The 17040-nt window shown below is 33.0% G+C and overlaps 1 long non-coding RNA gene across 1 annotated transcript in view; it reads right to left on the bottom strand.

The window, feature by feature from the left end:
- The window catches only part of LOC111088241, a 36108-nt gene extending 21329 nt beyond the window's left edge, over positions 1 to 14779 (bottom strand). The window contains exon 1 of the long non-coding RNA XR_002612832.1: positions 14595 to 14779. This is a non-coding gene — a long non-coding RNA (uncharacterized LOC111088241). The remainder of the gene's footprint in view (positions 1 to 14594) is intronic.
- Between the last annotated feature and the right edge of the window lie 2261 nt (positions 14780 to 17040).

The raw sequence follows: 17040 nt of genomic DNA, 5'->3' as shown, positions 1-17040 counted from the left end.
AAAGGACATATATAAGTATCTTGTAACTCACTGGGCTGAAAAGGAAATCCTAGGAAAGGACAGATATAAGTATCTTGTAACTCACTGGGCTGAATAGGAAATCCTAGGAAAGGACATATATAAGTATCTTGTTACTCACTGGGCTAAATCGGAAATTCTCGGAAAGGACAGATATAAGTATCTTGTTGCTCACTGGGCTGAATAGGAAATCCTTTATATTTTACTTTCTACTTCACTGCCCTCCCACCTCCCCTCCGATGGCTCAGCAGTAATTCTGAGGGATTATAACGCTAAAAATTGGGTATCAATACCCGCGGAAGGCAAAACATAGATAGCTCCTTGTGTAGATTTTTGCTTAAAAACAAAAGCTTTGTATTATGTATAAGCTTACCGTAAATACAACATATATATATAAATGAGACTAATAATGCTTGGAGACGGCTTGAATGGGTAATGAAGAAAAACTTTAATATAAGTTTAACATCAAATATATAAATGAGTTGTATATAATGCATATATTCTTCTTTAATAGATTGTTTAGGCAGAGTATTCATGATGAAACTAAGTTGAATGGACGACAACTACCTGTTGTAAAAACACGAGTGTAGAGGACAACGTTTCGAAAGTCTTACAAAGGCGTAGGACTTTCGAAACGTCGCTCTCCACACGTGTGTTTCTACAACAGGCGGTTGTCGTCCATTCAACTTAGTTTTAGCATACATTTTTATTCATTTGTACATAAAATCGGTGAAGGATTTCGAGTAAGTATTGCTATTTCTGGGCCATGAACATTCTAGCAATGAGCAGCAAGAGTAATACAGCTATAGTAGTTGTAAGTATTTAACCTAAAAATACACATCATTTTAAAACCAATCCAAACCTAGAGATTTAAGAAACAAAGCCCCCTCTAAACGTATTATTACTAACTAACCGCGATCCGCAAAAAAATTGCGGTTGTTTTCACGCCCTTCGCTTGAATTTTCCTTATTCTATCATTTCCACGCACGCCATTTAAGAGCTTTCTTGTAGGCATTATGTGTTAGATTAGTAAATCCTGGTATACTTGAAAGAAATATACAGGGTAAGGCAAACAAACTCGCGTAGACGTTACTTTATTTAATAACACTACACATAAAGTAAAAACAAAGTAACGATGTTCATAATAGTGTACATATTATGAAACAGTTATGAGCGTTCAGTATAGGATAAGGTTTTAGAAGTTGAAACAATGAAACTCACAAAAACAAAGAATAAAACCCGTAAAGAAAAAAATATCTATTGTTGTTGTTGTTTGTTATTAAGCACAAAGTTACACAAAGGGCTATCTGCACTCTGCCCACAATGGGTATCGAAGCCCGGTTTCTAGTAGTATAAGTTTGCAGACATACTGCAGTGTCAATGGGGGGCAAGATTATCTAAAAAGTGTTTATAGCAGTCTGTGGAATTAACCGAAACTGAATTATTGCAAAATAAAGTAAATGTAAAGTTTTAAAGAAGGCAAACTGAGCTGAATATGCAGAAACGTCTGAATGCATGTTCACAGAATGATAAGTATATGGTTTTGAATGAATTGCACATGCGTATTTTAGACCTAAATAAGTCAAGAAAATCCATAAAAATTGTACTTAGTGTAATGTTCCTTTTTTGTTGTTCGTGTGAAATACTTGCAAGTTAAAAATGATAAGTATAAGTCGAAGCCAGCCTTCACGTGATGAGAACGATATTGATTGTGCCATTGTGTGCCATATTCATTGCATTAAAAAGTTTGACTAAGCAAAAAACAGGTAAGGTTTTTCCGAATTGAAAATTTAATATACAATCCGAACTCTCCGAACAAAGGCCTTTCTAACGATGTGAGATTTATAACGTTTGACCAAGAAATTTGCGAGTAAAGTTCCGGACAGATAAACGCAAGTGTATTCTTTATTTATTTATACAGATAAGAAAACATTATCTAGTACTTAATTTTCATGAGACATTTCAACAGGGACATAATGGGAGGTAACCCAGAATTTTAGGAACAAACATTTAGGTAGATTTCACTTTCCACCGATAAACACATAATGAGTGCCAAAAAATTTACAGGCTCCGCCTCAATAAATATTTGTGGCACCAGGGGTTCCTACTTCATGGAATGTACATATAAAAGTAAATGAAAAATGAAAATTATAGAGGTCCTGATATGATTACACCTATCGGTCATCCTCAGATTTCCGGCGGTATTGTCTTTGAATTTGTGTGGTATATAGTATATTTGCTGTAGTTGAGTCACTTGACCGGCAATATGGTTGATAAAGGATAGTCACATGGGTGAATGACGTCACATGAAAATACTCTACAGAACGTACAATTTAAATAAAACATGTTATTCATTTCTTCTTAGATAATTTGATTTCTAATGCCTTTTAAAATAATCATGTTATTATTTTATAAATAATATATTTCTCTACCCATTATTATGGCATAAGGTGGTGCACCCAATGGCACAGAGGTATGTCTGCGGACTTATTACGCTAGAAACCAAGTTTCGATACCCGTGGTGGGTAAAACACAGATAGTCCATTGTGTAGCTTTGTGATTACCTTCAAATAAATAAATAAATAAAACCATAAGGTGGTTTAGACTAGCTGTTCGTATTATATTACGTGGGAATCAATAAAAGTCCTTGTTCCTGCTTACAATTACTGTACGCTTTGCATCCTTTCCAACAACCACGATATATGTATATATATATTCAATTTTACAAAATATAATAACAATACTTGATATATAAAACGAAGTTATGTTAAGATGACAAAAGAGCTGAAGCTCAACTTTCAAATCGTTTAGCAAATATGGAAATTTACAAAAATGATTATAGATAACAGAAATACTATGAGATTATTAAATAACAGCCATTACAAAAAAAAAGTTAATAAATGAATGAGAACATGAATATTAAGAAAATGGATAAAACTGAACACTGAAATTCTAGTCAAACAGGGAACAAAAGTTATTCATTTATATGACGTATGGCGTCATTTAAAATCAGCAGAAAGCAAATAAAAAATTGGAAAAGCGGTTAGAAAAGGAAGACTGGAAGGAAATAAAAGTGGTTCTGTAGAGTGATATTTAACTATGTGTTCGGACATTGGTAAGGCTGTTGATGGAATGTTGATATGAAATGTTAATAAAAAACATTATTAACACAAGCCTTACACTCCAATTCAGTTTCTGAAAAAACCATTTCCAGGGTCTAGGGAAGGTAGCTTGATTAAATTTGCGCTAGATTCAATCCATCAAACTTTCTATAACACGATCTACGAAATTTTATATTCTAATAAAGAGTATTACTGCTCGGAGCCCCGATGGAACCAGACGTGGTTTCATCGCGTGGCAAAGCCGTACCGATTGGAAAGCTGACTGTGGTTGAATCGATTACCACGGAAACGTTATTCACCAGAAAACTTTCCACATTTTCTGCCGAGAACACAGTTTTGTTTTTCTTTTCCTCTTTTTTTTTTTAATAAAAGCACGTGAGATCACTCTCGAAGAAAAAAAATATATATACACCAGTAAAGTAAGAAATCAAAATATTTCTTCCTGCTTCAATATTACAATTCTGACCTCGTTGAGCAAATATACCTGAAAATAAAATATTCGAAAAAGAACGCCTATCTACTGGTAGTAGCACTCTTAACTTGTTAGTCCATCTCAGAAATGTGAGACCACACGAGGAAAACGTATTGTAGAGAAACATAATGAAAAGAATATCGTATCAAAGTGTATAGTATGTAAAACGTATAAATTGTGTTTTAGTAAGAAGCATACAGGTTACAAAGAGATGTTATTAAACAATGATAATAAGTGAATTATTATTATATGAGAGCCTTTATAAAGATACCTTTTAATGATATGTATTTACACCAGCCACCATTTATGATCACTAAAAATTCCATTAACGATGATCGTGATCTTTAGACTCTCATGTGATAAAGTGGCATTTCGCGCAGTTCCAAAAATTTCAGTTGTTTATTTACATATCCTGTACCGACATTTTAAACATAAAATAAGTATTTCTAGGACTTTTCAGCAGATAAATTCAAACATTAATAAATAGAATGTTCTTTGAGACAAAAGAAAGATGTGGAGATGAATAAATTCAAGTATTTGTAGCTATTAAGTTTGTAAATAAATACTTAGACGATAGATTATAGAGTTGATTTTTATCTCAATGCTTCGAACTTACGCTCGTACTTCATGATATGTCAAACGGTCGCTAAGATTCAGTATAATTAGAATTTTAGGTAATCATTGTCTAAAATGTCTAGGCATCTCTTATAATTTGCAAAGGATAACTAACTCACTTTCAGGTGTGGAAATATCACCGTAATACTCTATCTGTTAGAGAGTAATTAAAGTGTGGTTATCACGTTTTTCTTAGATTTAACAAATAGTTAAAGCAGTCAAGAACAAATAATATAAACAGGACTGGATAGATAAACTGGATCCAGCTTTTACTAGTTTTAAAGTACACAGAGTATTTAGGTAATGTTATTTTTATGCGTCATATCAAAACTATGGAAAAATGGAAGTGATTTTGTTTTTCATATAAGCCATGTTACTTTTAGGACTAATTATCTGCTGTATTGGCTGACAAAAACATGTTACTTACGCGTCTACGTGGCTTCGGTATTGACCAATAAAGGACGTTACTTGTAGGACTAATTGTTTCTTGTGTTGGATGACCAAAAACATATTACCTGTAAGGCTAGTTGCTGTGGTATTGGTCAACATGAAACATAATTTATAGAACTAGTTGTCTGCCATGTTGGATAAATAAAATGTTGATTACGATATCTTATGTATGGTGCTGCCTATCTAACTACTCATGAGTGCTGTCTGTATAGACATCAACAGCTACGGGTTGGTTATATTCAATGCAAGTATATGCGCCCACATTAAATGCATAACAAACATAGTCTTGTATTTACGTATAAAAACACATATAAGCTACATACATCAATGTGGTTCTGACCCTTTCTTTCACATATGAAATACAAAATTCCTGATATGCGATCATACTTAATTGGGAGTAATGATTTCCCTTTATGTTTTATTGTTTGCTTTTATAACTTAAAATTAAACAACTAAGAACAAACCATAAACTGCAGTAATAAACATTAGTAAGACAGAAAACTAGTGAAATAATCCTATTCTCACCTTACAACATTAATTTTTTAAAATACTTAGCGTAATGTGCACTTTAGTTTCGATAAGCTGTTACGGTTGACCAACCGATTGCATCACGCTATCCAAAAAAACTGGCTCTACTACAAAATACTTGAAAAATCCTAATAATCTGTATCTTTCCTGTTACTAGTTAGAATGAAATATTCACTACTTACTTTTTTTTTATGGCGATATAGAAATCTCAATAGGGTATTTATTATCCGTAACACCAAATCCTCTGTGAATAGGATTTGGTTCATGGTTCATAATCATGTTTCCACACTAAACAAAAGTATTCACTCTTAAATCAGCTCGTATATCTTAAACATGCACATAAACAAATAACGTATTTTTTTAAAGACACTAAAATCTTAAAAAATCGGTACAAACTCTAATGGTTTTAACATACAGGCTGTAAATTAAAAGAGACGTTTCATACAACTTTACATTTGCAGCTGTGTAAACAATTGTACGACACATATGCTCAATCATGCTTTCCTATTTAATGGTAAGGGTATATTTCAAACCATTTGAACCAAGCATGTTCACGTTTTCAAAACAATTTTTTTTCCACGAGTGTTGTTCAAACAGACAGCTAGTGTCTCTGTTATCCCTAGGTAAAAACATACATATATATATTTATTTTTAACTTTCATTAACAATACTTGCTATATTATTTTAGTATAACGAATGCTATTACTTTTTATTTTGGTTTTATTTTGCGTTTTTAGCTAAATATATGTGTTTAGGACTAACCTAAATCTCCTAAGCTGTCCGAACCTCATGAGATATTGTTAGGATTATGGTTGAAAATATCGTTAATGGCGAGGATACCCAAGTGATGAAATAATGCATTCTAATCTTTATAAGTAGTAGAAGAAGAAGAAACGTATATTATTTAATCAACTGTACTGATTGCCAGGTTGGTTTTTAATTTCGCTTTAAGTACATAGCTTGTCCTGATCGGTTTGTTTCGAATTTCGCGCAAAGCTACAACAGGGTTATCTGCGCTAGCCGTCCCTAATTTAGCAATGAAAGACTAGAGGGAAGGCAGCTAGTCATCACCACCCACCGCCAATTCTTGGGCTACTCTTTTACCAGCGAATAGTGAGATTGACTGTCACATTATAACGCCACCATGGCTGAAAGGGTGAACATGTTTGGTTGGACGAGTATTCGAACCCGCGACCCTCAGATTGCGAGTCAAGCGCCCTAACCACCTGGCCATGCCGGGCCCATGTACTGATCGGAAGTTAATATTAATTATCCCATTCCTATCCTGCTCTGGTGATATAAACTAAATTCTTCGTTGAGTAAATGCTACTATATTAAATGAACTCTTCTCAAACTAAGGCAAGTTGTTTTACTTAAGTTTGTACCATGTATTTATGGTAAAGCATAAAAAAAAACCTCATCAGGGTCTTTATCAACAAACTGGTGACTACTGATTTATTTTATTCAGACAGCATCAATTGCTTTTTCGTAATATCTTATAAACAGCAAAGGTTAAAGTAAGGAAGATGAAATGTACATCTGATTTGCAACTTCTTTGTAACATAATTACTTAATTGAGATTATTCAATATAGATTGAAAACCTAAATTTGATATATTTCAAACCACGTTAATAAAGTTAAACCTTACAAGAAAATATAATAATTCCATCTAGTTTTGAAAACTTCGCTTACTGTCCTTTCAATGCTCCTATAAGTCTGAATTTGTTATACACAAAAAACAATGACAAAGTAAAAACACTAAGTAATTTTTAGTCATGCTAATATAAAGGTAATAAAGGTGAATAGTACTGTACGCTTTAGTTGTATAGCATGAGCCTGAAAAGCTAAAAATGTTATACTATTAAAATGTTATAATTAACAAGGCTGAACACTACTATAAATGTTGTCATGCCAACGATAAAAATGAATGTTTGAATATTTATTTAGGTAATTTAAATGCACAGAAACTTCGTTTATTGCACTCTTGTAGCTAGCATGATATCATTTACAGTAATATTCACCCTTATAATTGACATGATAACATTTTTAAGTTGTGTTCTCCCCTATTGGTGGTTTGATAACGTTTACAGTGGTGTCCAATAAGTTAATTTGAAATCAGTGTTATAATAAGTAGTTTCTGTATACAGGAAACCGTTTGTAAATAACTTCTTTCTCGTGATTAATCAAACAGCAGGCAGATTCGTGAACTACTATTATATTTTACTGGAGTAATGTTCACGAGATGTAACAGGAGAAAATAAGTAATTGGAAGACTGAGAAGAAAACTCAGTTAATAAAGCTGTAGTAATTTAATTTCTTACTTTCACCAGAGTTGACTAGGACATTTTCTGATACACAGAAACTCACGAGTCTGTAGCGATTACGCCATTAAGGGAAATAATGCACCCTTGTTTGTTTGTTTTTGAAGTTAAGCACAAAGCTACACAATGGGCTATCTGTGCTCTGCTCACCACGGGTATCGAAACCCGGTTTCTAGCGTTGTAAGTCCACAGACATACCACTGTGCCACTGGGGGGGGGGGCAATAATGCACGCAATTCAACATAAAAGTATATTTCGAATCTGAAAATCCCCTCCCAAACACCATAATGAAATTTAAACAACATATCAACAACTTAGGGAAAAAAAGAGAAGTAATATATAGAATACCGTGTTCATGAGTAAATAAATGCACACACTGGAGTAACAGGTCAAATCACAGGATAAAATCTAAACTAACATAGAGACGCAACTAGACTGACCCTCCCCTGAAAAAAAGAGCATTCGCAGTAATTTAAAATCAGGTCATATCATAAAAGTGGGGCCAGCAATAAAATTTTGGACACGGTTAACCAATGGAAAAAAAATCAGGAAAAATATAGAATTACTTTACATGAAATTACGAAAACCTTCACTCAACCGAGACCATGGCTTTGACATCAACAACTACTGTGACAGAATGCACTTCCAGATAGTCTACTCACACAGAAAGACAAAGACACAGTTAACAACTTTGACTATGACTTGAAGAAGGCCTCAGTATAGAATCTGAAACGTCTTCCCACTCTAAACAGTCAGGAACAGCCATATATCTACCAAGTAGACCGTTATTTTGTCAATTTCACGATGGTGCACCCTAACCTATAACAAGAGTGACATAGAGACGATGTCTGCAGATTTTACTTGACATTAGTAAGAGTTCTGCCATCATTACTGGAAGTAGCTTTGTAAACAACAACATAAAATCCTATTAAAACTAAACTGAAAAACACTATTTACCGAAAACATATGAAAGCAAATGTAGCCCCCCCAGCGGTTCAGCGGTATATCTGAGCACAGATAGCCAATTGTGTAGCTTTGTGCTTAATTACAAACAAAAAATGTAACTATTGTTCCTGGTTGTAATTTGTTAAATACGAGTTTGTTTTACACAATAGATATAAATCACGTACCAAGTTTGTAAGTAAGACGACGAATGAAAAGTTGGTATGTTCCTGATCAGTTCACAAAGTACCACTTAGGTAGTAGTATTTTTCCAACTACAGCTTAGCCATTGGTGACGAGACCCTTCTCTGATTTCTATCAAATTTTCGTTGCGATTTACTTTTCCAGCGTGTACTTCTTGCAGTTATTGGTTACTTTCGCGTTAGAGTCTAAGGACCATGAGGAACATTTTATCAGATATAAAATCTTCGTGTTCTTTCAGATGTATGACGTTTTTGTCACGAAAATATTTTCTGAACTTCTTATTATCTGCAGTTTTTAACTTCGTAACATAAGCCTCAGTTTCTTGGTTATAATGTTTCCCGGGAACACATTAAACTTCCAGTACTAATGTGCTCTTTATGCTGAAAGCTTGTTCTGGGTGGGTTGATTAAAAATAAAATGGTGTAGTGTCATTGCACTTGCTACCTTAAAATGACTAACTTAAATTTTAAACTCGTCTTAGATGGCCAATCGAATAATCATTTAAAAGTATAATATTATTCTAAAGACAAACACACTTTACTTAACATGTTATTGAAAGAAGAAAAAAAACAACATCATGCGCCTTAATGTAAAATTAAAAATTTCTGTTGTTTGCTAAATATTAAATACATTATGAAGGTCCGGTGATGTATATTTCTATGTACATGTTAATCACATTAAATTTTCATCCTCTTGTTTGTTTAACTATTAGCACGCAAATGTAAGTCGTCTCTACGTCGTGTATTGCTAAAAAAATATGCAGTACAGGCGAAAGAATAAGGCAACAGAATCGTTCAATAGTCATCTTGGTTCCATTTAAACATAATAATAATAATATAAAACAATACCCAACATTTACGTTTGTTTCTTTTAGATAAAGCCACAATAAACTATCTGTGGAGAGTCGAACCCCGGATTCTATGGTTGTAAATTTACCGCTGTCCTACCGGCGGAGTAGACCAAAATTTATGTATCTGTCTAATCTGTACTAATTAAAATGTTTTTCTCCAGATGGTGTTAATTTTGACTTTATTGATGAAAAACAATAATTCAATTTATATCACATACCCTTTTCAAAAATTTAATTTCAAATCAAAAACTTTTAAAGCTTACACGATAATGTAAACTTAATACAGAATTTTCACTTACTCCTTTAGACTATTGTTTCATTTGATGAAACGCCTCAAAAATATTTCTTTAATTCAGTTATAAATGCAACAATTTAAAAAACATATTTTTCACTCAGGGGGTATATTGTCTTATCATTATGTTCAGGGCACTGCGCGAACTTCTTTGGATATTTACTATATACAAACTGAGGTGACGTGTTTGTTTAATTGACATCGATGCCAACAGAATATAAATTGCAACATGTATGACAAAATTTTAAATGTCTTTAAAGACAAACCGAACAGAAGTCCAAGCTCTAGAGAGAAAAAAAAATAGCCGTATATCTAAAACTGCAAGCTGTCTGATGGGCGGCAGTGTGTCTTCAAACTCTCTGATGGTATATGCAGAACCACAGAACTAGCTGTATTATTAGTAATGAATGAGCCATCAAACACAGATGTTGCTGAAGACTCTAGCAGTCACATGCGTAGCGGAATCTGTTTCTACTAGAAAAATAACCAATACGTCAACATACGTAAATGGAAAGGGAAGAGAGTGAAATTTACATTTATGTATGCTTAAAGGACCATCTATTATATTTTGTTGTAAATGCATTTTCTGGATATATATTTAAATAATGTAAAAATAAAACAAAACTGACATGTGGTCTATTTCAATTCAAGTATTTTTAATATAAACTTTGGAAGAAAGAAGGATATTAGGGTTGAAAAATATACATTTTATGGAAAAGCAAAAACGCATTTCATATTACAGCATCTTCGATTTAAATAATTGTTAATTCCAGAAAGCACACACACCCTCAGGATTAAAATACTTGATTATAGGTAAGGAAGACAACAACAATAGTATTATTAACTATGGTAATAACAATCATTGATTGTTTAACCTGTTAAAGTAAAATGTTCATAACTTTCAAGTACATTTGTCCGTGTATTTATAATGCAACACTTTGTTTCTCCAGTAAAATATACCAGAGTATGATAGTGCGATTAATTTGTGAATTCGTGTTTACCCAGTATAAAATTTACCGACCCCCAGTGGCTTAGAGGTAAATCTGAAGGCTTATAATGCTAAAACCTGGGTTTTCATACCCGTGGTGGGCAGAGCACAGATAGCCCATTGTGTAGCTTTGTGCTTAATTACAAACAAATAAACAAACAAAATAAAAGTAGCAAATTTTATCTAGAGAACATTTACGTCTTATTTAATATAAACCTGCGAACAACGAGCGTAAAAAACAAACAAACGCAAATTGTATGCAAAACGTTGAATTTCGTAACTGTAAAAAAAAAAAATTATCAAGCAAAGCAGATTAGTTGAGTTCCTCGGTGAGTTGCCCCCCCCCGTGTCACTGCGGTATGTCTACGGACTTAGAACGCTAGAATTCGGGTTTCGATACCCGTTGTGGGCAGAGCACAAATAGCCCATTGTGTAGCTTTGTGCTTAATTACAAAACAAAACAAACCTAAATGAGTTATAAACGTAGTTCTAAAGAAATGTCGCAAAGCAATAATCATTTAAAAAAATAAACATCTACGTGTTTGGAGCTGATAAACTGATAACTGTGACTTTAATTCTAATTGATGATTTTCTTTTACGTAATGTTAGTAAGCACACATTAAAGACAGAAACATGTAGTGGAGATTTCAATGTTAAAAGTGTTAAGGCTTATAACCCAGATTCGTAAAACCTTCTCATTTTTTTATAAAGTCACTGTTTACGTACTCACGATTTTAGTAATATATATATAACATTGGTATTAATTGTTTGGATATGCAACAAGCAAACCTACTATTGAACAACTAAAGTTTATTCTAGAGTTCGGAATGTATGTCATTATTTTAAAAATTATACTCTAAAGAAACTTGAAATAAATAAATAAATAAAAAGGAGGTTACACTTCTTCTAAGAAGACTCTGGAAATAATGAATCTGAAGGAAACGAGAGCGTTGAACAGGAAAAGGTTGCGCTATAGAACAAAGGAAGTAACAGAAACATTGTAGCATACGTACAAAAAGGTATTATAGTTAGTAGAGCGAATAAGAACAATCTTGTCTACAGTTAAAGCAAAGTAATAAACTACACAATAAATATTATGTTTGATTTCTATGCGTAATGGTTAGTTCGAATAGATTACTCTTTTCTGACTGAGATATCTAAAAGAGTGGAAGGAGGTTATTACGTTTTAGCAGAAGATGATATTATTCGAAAGAAAAGACGGGAAGTTGCCAAATGATTAGATATGATTTAGGAATGTTGATTCGAATGCATTTATAGGCGTTACAGAAGAGGGGAAGTATTGCTGAAAGTTGCACTCGAAGTAGAAATACGAGCAGGTTAAGAACAGAACAACAGAACGAATTATGGACAAAACTTGAAACCAGTAATGATTATATTAGAATTAATTAACTGTATCAAGCTTGTGCAACAATAAGTTCCGTAGGATCTATTAAAAACGTACTACTTGCTGGAAAGTAAGTGCCCTTCTTCCCATAATGTATAAAGTTGTGATCAACACTGACGTCATTACGGCGGACAAACCCTCATGACCTGGATGACAGTATGCAGGCTTTGCGTTTTGTTGACTGGCGGCTTTTAAAGCCGACATTAAGGGCAGGTGATGTTTTTTGAACAAAAGTGAAGTAAATACGGGCAGTCATAATAGAATAGGAAATGCCATGCTTTCCACGCCTATAATCAACAACAGGTCCATAGCACAACAGTAAGAAGCTAACTGAACCCTCTCTATTCAGCCTACGCCCGGATTAATCACATGAACATGTCTGGATGCTGGTAGAAAAGCTAGTTTAGCTTTTCACTCCTGCCAACAATGCTATTATCCTGAGAGGGTCATAGCTTACAGGCAAAATGACAACAGATAAATATGGGTACAACTCGATATACTTATTTGTTTAATTCAATCTCATCATGGTAGTCAGTTTCTCAAGACCCAACATAACGGAAAATAGAAAATACGAAAACTTGAGTCTGAATACGTACTTATTAATCAAGATCTCAATCAGAGTTAACATGAAAAGAGGCTGAAATGTTAATTTAAAGAACGTGTCTAATATATCTACTATGCATAAAGAAATACGCCACTCGAAATAAAATCATAGAGGATTATTAAACGAAACAATGCTATGAAAACATTGCAAGAGATGATATTTATAAACAGAACTGTGCAATTAGTCATCTGTCATAAGCTGTAATGTCTATTGTCCTGAAAGAAAATGAATATTTCTTTATTTTACAAATATTTTGTGATGCAGCAACAAAGTTCATTTGCACATATACCAAAAGTGGAAGCATTTGTTGTTATTTTTTTTAAGATACTCACTTTAAAATAAAATATAAATAATTTGAAACAAGCACGCCAAGGTGGAAAAAATATATATATTATTACACTTACTTCAGTTTTTGTTGCTTTAAATAGATAACGATAAGCTATCATGTAATGTGAATGTTCAAGTTTACTTTGAGAGGGAAAGCACAAATAACCAATTAAAGTACTTGTAATCGATAGTAGCCCTATCGGGATTAAAGAAGCACTGAGATTAATTATTTTAGTAAATAAGCTGAATCGTGCAGTAAATAATTAATGACTTATCTATTAATGCTGACTGTTTCAAAAGAGGAGAGAATTGCTATTTTTTGCTACCTCAAATAATTCGCTATTTATAAACGATTCATTATCCTGACCTTTAGATATTGTTTCTGTTGTATAATGATTCTGTTTATATCGATAGCTTGTTCTTTCTTCGATCTCGGAATTGCAACACCGGATAAAACTCTAATATGCTGTCCATATAAATTCTAATCACAATACTGTAAATATGATTTTTAACTATCTATGTCTTACTCTAAGATGTTATATGACAATCAATAAGTTTATTCAACAGCAATATAAGCAGAGAGAAAAATCAATAATACTCATACACATATAGCCAGATAAAAGTGCAGAAAACTTTATAGAAAATAAAGTACACTGTTTTTTTTTTCCTATCTCCATGACAATTTCCGGTAAACGAATAAAAACAGAGGATCACTGTTACAAAAGTTATGGTTTCACTTCTTTGAGTTTAATTATTATCCAATAAGAAATGAATAAAAAAAGACTAGATTTTTAGAGTGTTCAAGTCTCACCCTGTGTAGCGAACTTTACAGCAAGGACCCAAGGTTTCACAAGTAAAACAAACTGTACGTGAACACAGCGAAATCACATCTGAAAGACAGATCCACCATCACGACCTTCTTCGTGATATCAGCAGTAACTACTTTTCTATTTTTAAAGCGTTTTGAGGTGTTGATTTCTGTTCTAGTATCTTAAAAGGAATAGTTGATGACCCGTTTGGATATATAGATGTTTTTTTTAAATATTTTAACCTGATAGAGAAACATGATTTACTTTAAACAAGAGAGAGAGAAACCAGCATATGAATACAAGGTTAGAAGCTTTACAAAGAAGACACTGAAAACTATAAGAGTAAATATCAAGTGCATTAGGTGATGAAATGTCTAAACAAATTAAGCAAAGTTATTTACATCATTGCAAAGTAATAATTTCATTGTTAAACATAGCCTGTCATGAATATTTTAAGATATCTGTAATCAAATATAACCTGTTTTAACATAATATATATATATCAGGTAATGGGTTATTGGAATACTCAATTCTATATTGAGAACGAGGTCCGGGAAGAATTTTAAAAGTATCGAATTAATTTACTGTTAAAAGAGAGTTTAACCCCAATAACATCGTGACAACAAAGAAGGAAACTTCACCCTTACCCAAGCTGTCGTAGGCTAGCGGCTCATTTTTTCTTCTTATAATGCAGCAAGTCAGGAAAAGCGCCAATACGCACCATCTCGCTCCAAATGCTAGACTGCTGTCTCTGGTAACAGCTCTGGAACTGCCAGATCTATCGTACTCAGCAGTACTCTCGCCACCAGACGTCATACTATGCAGCTATAGGGGTCGCTTCAATGATGAGGGCAATGTAAACGAATTGATGTAATGGCTACTGGGTCTAAGATACTGATTGTTAAAGCAGAAAAAATACAATATTAAGTAAGTTAGAATTAAAATTTCCAATGGTGATAAGCTGAAGCAGAATATGAAAATGTTTGTATTCTCAAAAATGCCATAAAAATGTCATGAAGACTTTTTTGTTGTTTTAAACTTTGAATTATCAAACACTCTTTCTAAACATTGACTACTTATTATTACATGCTGGTGAAAAATGAAACAAAATAGCTTGTACAACTTTTAGATAAAATTTAAAATGCATAATACAGGATATTTTTATCACTTTTGCGTCTTCAATAATACCATCAAATCATTTTGCTACACTTATACAAAAATGGGATGTCAAATATTATGTTTTCCTCATAAACTTTGCTTACATGTAGTTATCAGGCAGTTGATAAACCTAAATCTGTTTAATACCATAATTGTCAAGAAAGAAAACTGATGTATTACGATTCCAATGGAATATACAGGATAATTTCGATTTTTTTTTATAGTACAGTTATTGACTAGGACACATTTTAGGGAGTTCGGAACCCCGTCCCACCAAACATTCTCGCCCTTTCAGCCGTGAGGGCGTTATCATGTGACGCCCAATTCCAATATTCGTTGGTAAAAGAGTAGCCCAAGAGTTGGTGGTGGGTGGTGATGACTAGCTGCCTTCCCCCTGGTCTTTCACTGCTAAATTAGGGACGGCTAGCGCAGATAGCCCTCGTGTAGCTTTGCGCAAAATTCAAAACAAACAAACAAACACATTTTAGGTTTCATTATGCTGGTCATAACAATAATGGGGCTGGAATACCAACATCAGGATATAATTTTAACTTATCACTTTCAGTAATTTGTTTGTAACAACCTATTTTATTTTATTTTTATTTTTCCTTGCTTTTAGGAAACTTTAACAGAAACTAACTCCTTAAAACTGGCTTAAGACGATAAATGTTATCCTTTAAGCATCCCTAATTTTAAACATTTTTAGCCACATTTCACATGTGAGTCTAACCAGTAGAGAATAAATCCGATAGACTACGTATTCTCAACGCTATGATGGTCCTATTTCTGAAAACACTTTTTTGATTATAATACATTTATTATACCCCTTACATTGTAGTTTTACCCTAGTATTATTTGTCTGTTCTAATTTGTCCTAATTATTTTCATTTTATTTTGTATGTATGGAAACGAAACGTTGAATTTACTATAAATAAACAATTTAATTAGTATTTACACGGTTTTACATGGGGAAGTATAACTAAAAACATTTAATCTCCAGTTATAATTTATAATTTGACTGCAAACAGCAGCTACATTTACTTGTTTCTGTGTAATTGATCTAACGATTACTTTCATTCACATAGATAATCACTGCATTAAAATATAGAAGCTTGATTTTTTACTTTGCAATTTCTGGCTTAGATCTTAGTGACAAAAAGAGAGAGAGCAGGCTTTTTCTTTAATCTTTAAACTCTCTTTTTTTGTATTGAAAAACAGTACATATTAATTTTTAAAGAAAAACATGTTATGATACTTGATCTATCTGTGAAAAATGTTATTGAAGCTATCGATTACGTTTATTTATTTAATCTGCTCACCACGGGTATCGAAATCCGGTTTTTAGCGTTAGAAGTTCGCAGACATACCGTTGTGCCACTGGAGGGGGGTCGTATATGGGAGAATAGGTAGGGATATGACTCTTGTTAAGGATAGCTTGTTCTTTACTTCATTCTGTGTACCTCTCAGACAGTGTTTGTGGTTGCTATTATTTCAATAGAGTATTAGGGACTATTCTTTAATATTAGATTCGATTAGATTATGCTTTAAAAAAACACACTTTCCGTGGGTTGGAGCATATATACATTATCATAACATTTATCAAATACGATTATTCTACATTTCATGTAATATATTACCACTACACATTGGTTTTTATAAGATACAGTATTATCCTTGTCACTACAACTTGTAGCTGCATAATTTTTACGCTTCTCTACCTGCCTCTTTCTTAAATCACGTCTCTTTTTTTATACATTATTTTACATTGTCACATTCAATAATCCTTACGAGCTTTTATTTGATTCACACATCTAATATTTTCATCAATTAAGAAACTTCTACAAGATCTTCATCTTCAGTAACAGTAGTGAATTTTTCTTCACGTTTACTGAAGCTATCTTTCAAAATTCAAATAATATAAACTGCCTAGCCTAA

Source organism: Limulus polyphemus, unplaced genomic scaffold (genome assembly GCF_000517525.1).
Source record: "Limulus polyphemus unplaced genomic scaffold, Limulus_polyphemus-2.1.2 Scaffold90, whole genome shotgun sequence".
NCBI classification, from domain to species: domain Eukaryota; kingdom Metazoa; phylum Arthropoda; class Merostomata; order Xiphosura; family Limulidae; genus Limulus; species Limulus polyphemus.
The sequence above is the reverse complement of the archived record's forward strand: the minus strand, read 5'-3'. Positions and strand labels throughout refer to the sequence as shown.